This window comes from Xenopus laevis, chromosome 3L, assembly GCF_017654675.1.
Source record: "Xenopus laevis strain J_2021 chromosome 3L, Xenopus_laevis_v10.1, whole genome shotgun sequence".
Taxonomy (NCBI): Eukaryota; Metazoa; Chordata; class Amphibia; order Anura; family Pipidae; genus Xenopus; species Xenopus laevis.
This window is the reverse complement of record NC_054375.1, coordinates 7,930,439-7,940,251: the sequence shown is the minus strand read 5'-3', so window position 1 is coordinate 7,940,251 and position 9,813 is coordinate 7,930,439. Positions and strand designations below refer to the sequence as shown.

Below are 9,813 nucleotides of genomic sequence, written 5' to 3'. Positions count from 1 at the left end.
AGAACGACCGGCACTGGGATTCCAAGCAGCCACCCCAGGGGACCCCAGCCAGTGTCAGTGCCTCCATCTCGCATGCTCTTAGTCGCTTCCAGTGCAGATATACCAGGGAGTCACACCCACAGCAGCCGATTCTGGGGAGCTGTCAGCCAGGAGTCATACACCGACCCCTCCAGTGCAAGTAGAACATCTATACTGGAGTCATACCTACCACGGTCAGACCTACCTGCATAAATCATTGCTGCATTGAACTCTCCCCTGGATGGATCCATACCTAAGTGTCATAAGTACCTAATCCAGTGCCTCCAGCATCTCTTCCTCTGAGGAACATCTAAAGCTGCAGGACCACCAGCATCCTTTCCTTGGGGGGGGGTCACACCTTCCTTGGCTGGACATCAGCTTCCAACCCTGGAAGTCCCTTCTGCACCTACTCAGACCTCCGGTCTCAATTTCACTCCTAACTGGAGCTTCAACATCCAAATGAGTCACATCTAGCCCTGGGCAGAACCTCCAGTATCCCTCATTTGGCAAACTGATGTTAGTGGGACCACAAAAATCCACCCATGTGAGTCACATCTAGCCTGACTGCACCTCCACCATACATCATACTAAAACTGAACTCAAAGGTGAACAACCCCTTTAAGGAAAAATTTTTTGTGGTACCACCAGAAGCCATCCAAGTGAGTCACACCTAGCCTGACTGCGCCTCCAGCATGCCTTTGAGTTAAACCCTACCCCTACTCGATCTACAAGCAACCATCTCTAATGGACCTCCAGCCTCAGTTTGGGAGCCACACTTACTCTAAATGGACTGGAATGTGTGTGAGTCTCACCTAACTCTATAGGATCCATCAGACCCTGTGGTATAACCAGAAGCCATCTCTGCGGGTCATGCCAAGTCTGACTGGACCCCCAGTTTACAGTCAAAATTCCCACTTACTCTTCCAGCAACCATCCATAGCTAACATTCACATTCCAGAGAGCCCACACAAATGTCCTCCATATAGGTCCCCTGGTCCTGCTACCCATTACCTGATTGCTGGTACAGACCTATACTGGTGCTCTTGGATAGCCACTGACCTAGTAGTGGTAGCTGGATGGGGTATATTTTACTCCAAAAACAGCAGAGGTCAAAGAGCTAGACAGGGTTCACTTAAACCCTCTGGATATGGGCAAGTGAAACCACACAGGAAGGGTCAATTTGCTTACAGCCACCTGGCTTGGCTAATTTACTCAATTGCATTTACTCCAAAAGTGGCTCTGATACTTTGCACTCCCATACCTAGACCAGATTGAGCTGGAGTTCCCCTTGGGTGCACTGGGTTTAGACTCACAGTTTCTCTCTCTGTACCATTACTATGGACACTAGTCCGTTCCCTCAGTGCTGATCCTCGAGGCTGGCTGCACCAAAGAGCAACTGGATACTTTGTGGCTTCCTGTCTGGACCTACTCGACAGCTATGCCCTGTTGGAGCTCATGTTGGAAGAAAAGCTGCCCTACTCCCCTTTTATGCGTTATCCCCTACTTGTGGTATATTTTGTGGCTTTAGTCTCTCCAGTGCTTTGGCTATTTGAGCTGGACGCTGTAGCCCCACCAGGCTGCTGCCGTCTTTTTTTGCGTTTTCTTTTTGGTACTCTTGTTGACGCTCCTCTTCTTGCCCTACGGTGCTTTTTCATGTTGGGTCCAGCTGGTCAACCTATCTCAGTTTTCATGCTAAAAAACATCTTCTTCTTGGCTGCCATTGGCTAGAAGTGCTGGAGCTGTGCTGTCTTATAAGATCCCCAGGTCCTGAGCATTCTGACCGGCCTCCTGGACAGTTCAGTCATTGTGTGTCCGAAAATGATATGGGACCTCATGCTATGTCAACACACTGGCTGTTGCCTCACAGACCTGAGGATCATCACAGCTCCATCTGTAGAAGACCCATGGTATTCCAACATGGGTCACAACCAGATTTCAACCTGAAACTCACCCTATATTAGTGGTTGCTAAACCTTTTAATTTTTAAGCCCCACCCTTGAAGGTCAAACCTTTGGTCAGGCCCCTTGAAGTCCCAGCCATTGATCAGGGTATTCCTTGAAAGTCCAAGGTTCACTCAGGGTCCCTCTTGAAATTCAGCAGGTCCAAACTTTGGTTACGGCCCCCATTAAAGGTTTGGCCTTTTGTCAGGGTCACCCTTAGATGGTCCAACTTTTAGTCAGGACTCCACTTGAAGATCCAACTTTGCTCAAGTTTAACATTCAGTCAAGGTCTTCCTTGAAGGACCACTTTTTTTTAGGGCCCCTCTTAAAGGTCTGATGTTCAGTCAGGGTCCTCCTGGAAGGTTGAACCATAGGTCAAAGTCTCATTTAGACAGTGAAATGGGTACAGATATAGAAAAATATCACTGTATCAGTCATGCAGCCATATTTCCAAAAATATCTTGGGCACCAAATACATATTCACCATTAATCTCACCCTAACTTACCTTCCAGGTGGGATTTTTTGTGTAAATTGGAAAGCAAATGGCAATATTCTACAGTTCGTACCCTAAATGTTCATACTTTCCCCCTCACCACTATTTCCAGCCCTCACCGTGGGGGACAACCCCAGAGTTTGGAAACTACTGCCTTAGAGGCTTCCTAAAAATCTATTTGATATTTTTTAAAAATACTATGAAAGTGTGGTGACTAGCCCTTTAAAAATTCTGTATGGTATAGAATCATTCTTACAGGGATCCGGTCATCATCATAAAAAGCAATTGCCAATGTGAACTATGACAATGTCGCTGTTTGTGCTTGCGTGAAGAAGTGTATTGTCTGGTACTAAAGTATTTGTCTCTAGCAGCAGTCCCACCTTCCTTTATGGCAGAGATTCTAGATACAGGCAATACTGGTGGCCTCGTGTCACAAGGTTGGATCAATTGCACAAGATAGGTTCCACATATTTAGTCATGGAGTGAAAGAGCTAACAATAATCAATAACTATTTAACCCTTTATGCCACCAGGCACTTTGAGGTCTCCATGCTATTGTGCTTATGGTGGCCCCCATGATCCTCTTTGATACAGCTGCATTCCTTTCTCGACTAGACAAAGTAATTGGGTTTATTCTGTACCAACTCTTGGTCCTGAGGGTAAATCCATAGATTTAATCTGGGTTTGGTTCAAAAAAGGTCAAGTAACACCATCTAAAAAGGAAACGATGCTACACCAAGACAAGACAAGAATGTTCTGAACTCCAAATTCCCTTTAAAGGAGAAGGAAAGGTTAAAACTAAGTAAGCCTTAACAGAAAGGTCCATCTAAATATACCAGTAAACCCCCAAAGTAATGCTGCTCTGTCAAAATAACACTGCATTATCTTACCTTCATTGGTACACATGGGCTTCTGATATCAGACTCCTGCCTTCAGCTTAAACCTCATTGCCCTGGGCAAGAGCATGCTCAGTTTGCTCCTCTTCCACCCACCTCCCTTCTCTACTGTAATCTGAGCCCAGAGCAGGGAGAGACTCAGGCAGGAAGTGATGTCACACCATGTAAATACTGCAGCTCCTATCCCAAACAAAACAGAGAGTTTCTAGAGCTTTTTACTCAGGTAGTAAAGCATTCTACAGAAAAATATAGCATTCTAGCTTGCACTATTGCAGCTAATCTATTGGCAATAAAATGCCTCCGTAGCTTTCCTTCTCCTTTAAAATGCTACTAGTGCACCCACCCAAAAGGGCACTGAAGTTTTTTAGTTTGTGTGGGAGTTGCCACCTCATAACCTTTATAATCTGATCTTTACATTCATGCATGGCTCAATTGCGCTTTATTTAGACGCATGCTGCAAACAGTTTTGATATGGATAATGAATTTGAAACAACAGCACCACCTGTTGGTCATTTTACCGACTGCCTACCATCGGCTGAAAATTTATTTAGTGAGAAATTGCTGTCACCTTCCATAAAGATCTACCCAGCCCTGGTATGTAGTTTAAGGCAATGATGAAGAATTATGGGATTACCCAGCATCCCTCTGTCTGGGTGTCACAGCTTTAGGTCAGTTGCTGGGAAACTGCTATTCTCTAAAAGCTGGAATCCCACTCAGAAGGTTGCTGTGCAAAGCTATGTGCTAACATAAATATTCCCAGCTTTCAGCAACCCAGAGGCAATCAATAGGAAATCCAATTTCCAAGTATTCGCAAATTCCCATGTATCTCGGCTTTGCTTATCCATTGGTGGAGAATGCCCAGCATTCAAAAAGGATACAAATGAATTAAGGTGGGAAAATAAGCTATACCCTCATACTGTACTGTCTAAGCTAAGGGAATCAATATGGCACCTCCTCCCATATGTATAAATACAAATATACAGAGAAGGGATGTTCTGGGGGCACATTTCTATACATCTCTAGAATAAAACCCTACATATACAGGCACACAACCATTTGAACAAATAACAACTGACAGTTTTGGTTTCCTCCTCATCTTGTATCTGGGCCAGATGGGGGAAGGGAATAGACTCTATACTGACAAGTAAGGCACAAATATAATTGTATTTAAATGGGTGAGTAAGAAATGTATGTGGGTGGCAGGGAAAAAAATCTGAGTTCAGCAGATGCAACAATCTATCAAGTGACTGCATCTATGTGGGTGCTGGCATTGTAACTTTGCTCTAATTATGAGCAAGATGCTGGATGAGTGATTTTTGTGTAGGTTACATGTACTCTGCATTTACATAGAATTGTATTCTCTGGGAAGGGAGTGTGACTGTGGGATAGCAGGTATAGTAGGGAGAGATGGTGTCTATAGTAACAGTGGATAATAGTCTCTGGGAAGGGAGTGTGACTGTGGGATAGCAGGTATAGTAGGGAGAGATGGTGCCTATAGTAACAGTGGATAATAGTGTCTGGGAAGGAGTGTGACTGTGGGATAGCAGGTATAGTAGGAGAGATGGTGCCTATAGTAACAGTGGATAATAGTCTCTGGAAGGGAGTGTGACTGTGGATAGCAGGTATAGTAGGGAGAGATGGTGTCTATAATAACAGTGGGATAATAGTCTCTGGGAAGGGAGTGTGACTGTGGGATAGCAGGTATAGTAGGGAGAGATGGTGTCTATAGTAACAGTGGATAATAGTCTCTGGGAAGGGAGTATGACTGTAGGATAGCAGGTATAGTAGGAGAGATGGTGCCTATAGTAACAGTGGATAATAGTCTCTGGAAGGGAGTATGACTGTAGGATAGCACGTATAGTAGGAGAGATGGTGCCTATAGTAACAGTGGTTAATAGTCTCTGGAAGGGAGTATGACTGGAGGATAGCACGTATAGTAGGAGAGATGGTACCTATAGTAACAGTGGATAATAGTCTCTGGGAAGGGAGTATGACTGTAGGATAGCACGTATAGTAGGAGAGATGGTGCCTATAGTAACAGTGGTTAATAGTCTCTGGGAAGGGAGTGTGACTGGAGGATAGCACGTATAGTAGGAGAGATGGTGCCTATAGTAACAGTGGATAATAGTCTCTGGGAAGGGAGTATGACTGTAGGATAGCAGATATAGTAGGAGAGATGGTGCCTATAGTAACAGTGGTTAATAGTCTCTGGGAAGGGAGTATGACTGTAGGATAGCAGTATAGTAGGAGAGATGGTACCTATAGTAACAGTGGATAATAGTCTCTGGGAAGGGAGTGTGACTGGAGGATAGCACGTATAGTAGGAGAGATGGTACCTATAGTAACAGTGGATAATAGTCTCTGGGAAGGGAGTGTGACTGTAGGATAGCAGGTATAGTAGGGAGAGATGGTGCCTATAGTATCAGTGGATTAATAGTTTCTGGGAAGGGAGTGTGACTGTGGATAGCAGGGGTGGTGGTGTATAGTAGGGAGAGATGGTGCCTATAGTAACAGTGGATAATAGTCTCTGGGAAGGGAGTGTGACTGTGGGATAGCAGGTATAGTAGGGAGAGATGGTGTCTATAGTAACAGTGGATAATAGTCTCTGGGAAGGGAGTGTGACTGTGGGATAGCAGGTATAGTAGGGAGAGCTGGTGCCTATAGTAACAGTGGATAATAGTCTCTGGGAAGGGAGTGTGACTGTGGGATAGCAGGTATAGTAGGGAGAGATGGTGCCTATAGTAACAGTGGATAATAGTCTCTGGGAAGGGAGTGTGACTGTGGATAGCACGTATAGTGGAAGAGATGGTGCCTATAGTAGCAGTGGGATAATAGTTTGTGACTATGGAAGGTATAGAAAGGTCAGATGGAGCCTAAAGGGAAGTGCAATAGATCTGCTGTGAGATTCCAATGGAGGTTTATGTTCCCTATAAACGGTGCCATATTGGTTCAACTGACTAAAGCTTTCTTCATTGACTGAAAGATCAATAGACGGACCTCCAGTTGGCCTTAGATAGTTGGTTGATTATGGATAATGGAGAACACCTATGGCCATTGGTAAATGAGTTGTGCTTGGTCCTGGGGTTCAGAAACTGACCCTTGCAGTTGGGTTTGATAAAGACTTGCTGTTTCTGAGTGTGTGGCACAATCACTCGATATACCACAATAGAACCAGTGCTGCCCTGCATTAGGGGGCTCTTTTGGAAGCAGAGCTGCAGGCAGGTCCGGACTGGGAATTAAATAGGCCCTGGCATTTCAGGTACACAGAGGCCAAACAGCCCACTAAATACTGACTTTCTATTGCACCTTATAGCAGCCCCTCTGGCATTTGCCAAACCCACAGATTGCCAGTCCGGGCCTGGCTGCAGGGGTCAGTTTTCTGACTTATCAGCGCTCAGTTTTATTAATTTCCAGTTTGAAACTGCCTATATTGTGTGAGCTTACCTAAAAAACAAATATGGAATATTCTACTTTCATCTGGGATATTTAAGGTGAACTTTTTCCTGACCATTTCGTGTGCACTGGACTGGTGTCACCTGCACACTGTTTACCGGGGGGGGTTTATCACCATAAAATCTACAAGCTGATGTCCCATAAAGTCACCAAAGCTACGGATCTTCTACTGCACCAGGACAAAGCCTCTCCCCATCCCTTTGAGATGGTCATGGGAACAGTACTACAGGTCTACCTCGTCCCCTCAAGCATGGTTCAAGCGCTATCTCACTGGCTCCTGCTTGCCCAATGGACTTTATGGACTGGTTCCTTGTCTGTGGTGCTTCATACAATCCTCCATTACTCTTCTGTACAAGGGCTGTCCCTTCTGGACCTTTCCCAGTCCCAATATCCACAATCTTGCCAAGTTATAAACCAGGTAAAGCCACCCAAGGGCTGCCCTTCAGGTTTCCTGATTGCATTTGTTACCATACATCAGGGAGATATGATAACCTACCTACCTACAGCGACGTCCTACTGTAGATAACCTGCATCTGGTTAAAGGGATACTGTCATGGGGAAAAAAATTTTCTCAAAATGAATCAGTTAATAGTGCTGCTCCAGCATAAATTCTGCACTGAATCCATTTCTCAAAAGAGCAAACAGATTTTTTTTTTATATTCAAATTTGAAATCTGACATGGGGCTAGACATTTTGTCAATTTCCCAGCTGCCCCTGGTCATGTGACTTGTGCCTGCACTTTAGGAGAGAAATGCTTTCTGGCAGGCTGCTGTTTTTCCTTCTCAATGTAACTGAATGTGTCTCAGTGGGACATGGGTTTTTACTATTGAGTGTTGTTCTTAGATCTACCAGGCAGCTGTTATCTTGTGTTAGGGAGCTGTTATCTGGTTATCTTCCCATTGTTCTTTTGTTTGGCCTGCTGGGGGGGGGGGAAGGGAGGGGTGATATCACTCAAACTTGCAGTATAGCAGTAAAGAGTGACTGAAGTTTATCAGAGCACAAGTCACATGACTTGGGGCAGCTGGGAAATTGACAATATGTCTAGCCCCATGTCAGATTTTAAAATTGAATATAAAAAAAATCTGTTGCTCTTTTGAGATATGGATTTCATTGCAGAATTATGCTGGAGCAGCACTATTAACTGATTAATTTTGGGAAAAATTTTTTTCCCATGACAGTATCCCTTTAAACAAAACCCTGTATAGTGCATGTATGTTAATGTCATGTGACATGTAATACAGAAAAGGTAATTGTGTGCCAAGCATGTGGTTCTTAGCACTGGCTGTTCTTACTAAACAGAGTGGCCTTCTGCTTATAGGGTATGCTGGGACCTATAGTTCAAGAGCTGCAGGTTACCCATGCCTCTCCTGTGTGCATAAAGCAATTCTTATTTTTTTATACTAAATAAATATACTATAAACTGAGGGTAGCAACAACATGCTTCTGCAGTGATTTGCTACAACCTGTTACCCCTATAGGTGCTAGTTTAAAAGCAAAACTGCCAGATTAAGACACTGCTTAATAAATACAGGGCTGCCTGTTCGCGCAGGAGGCAAAAAGATTGTCAACCCCTTTTACTGTTAAAGGGGAGAAAAACTATTTATTCTGGGCTTTAAACAACCTCTGCTGGCCAAACTTCTAACCGCAGCTATGAAACAACTTTGCGGGGTAAGTTATGGGCTCCCGCAGTTTTGTCGCAGCTCTAAATGTGACGTAAAAGATATTCGTTTCTAGTGATAAATGAGTAAGAAATTCATATTCCTGTGTATCTGCGAGATTTGAAGTTTATTTTAAGGATGAGCAGTTTGGAGCGGGTGGCAGAAAGTATTTTATTTACACTGTACAGCTCTGAAGTCGCTAAGAAAAATGTATTTACAGTTATCATATATATATATTTACCTCCTATTAAGTGATTGTAATCTATTGTCATTGATTAAAGTGGCGTTAAATTTGGAACAGGACTCGTGTGTTTCTCATGGAAGCCCTACAGCCGCTTTGAGGAGAGGCTCGGCTGGTTTGAGGACAATTACCTAGGGCATAATAAAGGAGTGGAAGGGGAAGCAAGCTGAGGATATCCATGATTTATGTAACAGGGTGGACAGGTTGAAAGATTTAATTGAGCAATATCGTTTTAAGGATACAACCGTATTCTTAAAAAAGCGGTTGTATTCTTAAAAGCATTTTTGGGATATGTGGTCTAGCAACAGTTGTTTAAAGTGTGGCAAATCTCTTTTACCAATCCCGTCCCTGCTGCATCTGGAAGGCCACTTTCATCATACGTTACGCTTTAATAAAATGTTAGGAGTATATAATATACACACATACAAGTGCACATGTAATCACAAACAGTGCGTGGCTTCACTTGACTGCATCATTCCAAGACTCCACTCTGCTGCAGCAGTTTAACTTGGGCTGCCATCAAAGATTCCCTGTCCAGACACTACTCATTGAGTCCCAGGTGATGTATCCCTGGTCTGGCTGCTCAGAATGCTTTCACTTGCTCCAGCCTCAAGTAGTCTTCCTCCTCTGAATCTCTAGGAGGTCACTCTGGGGCAGCTGCATTAAAAGTTTCATATGCTCCTCTCTCAGCAGATCCAATGAGAGGTAACCCTGGTCTGAGAGCGGAGAAGAGTAATGTTTCCCAACAGATACGCTGTCATTCTTGCGGAGGGTTCAAGTGGAGATCCTGTCTACAGATTTGTCCATCCATTAGGATAGGCTGCCATGTTGCACACTTGAGCCCCTTCATGCACGTGAGGCTGAACCAGGAGGCTTGAAAGCCCTTCTGCAATAATAGGGTCGGTTACCATGGTAGAGAGTGGTTAGCAATGACAGGGTTCATCATAGAGATTGAACAATTGGGAATGTGCACAAGTGTTTAAGCTTGCTGCGTAAGACCTTCGCTAATATCTTCATCTTCGTGGTCAGATTCCACTCCATCATTGGGCAAACACTGTTTCTGGAAACAATCGGATGCTCGTCCTGCCAAACCTTGCACTTGTTCAAGGCTTGC

At 44.2% G+C, this 9,813-nt stretch overlaps 2 pseudogenes; one reads left to right on the top strand and one right to left on the bottom strand.

Moving 5' to 3' along the window:
* The first annotated feature begins 888 nt into the window (after positions 1 to 888).
* LOC121401136 lies at positions 889 to 1,891 on the top strand (annotated as a pseudogene).
* Positions 1,892 to 9,085: 7,194 nt separating this feature from the next.
* Positions 9,086 to 9,813, bottom strand: part of LOC121401135 — a 3,089-nt pseudogene continuing 2,361 nt past the window's right edge.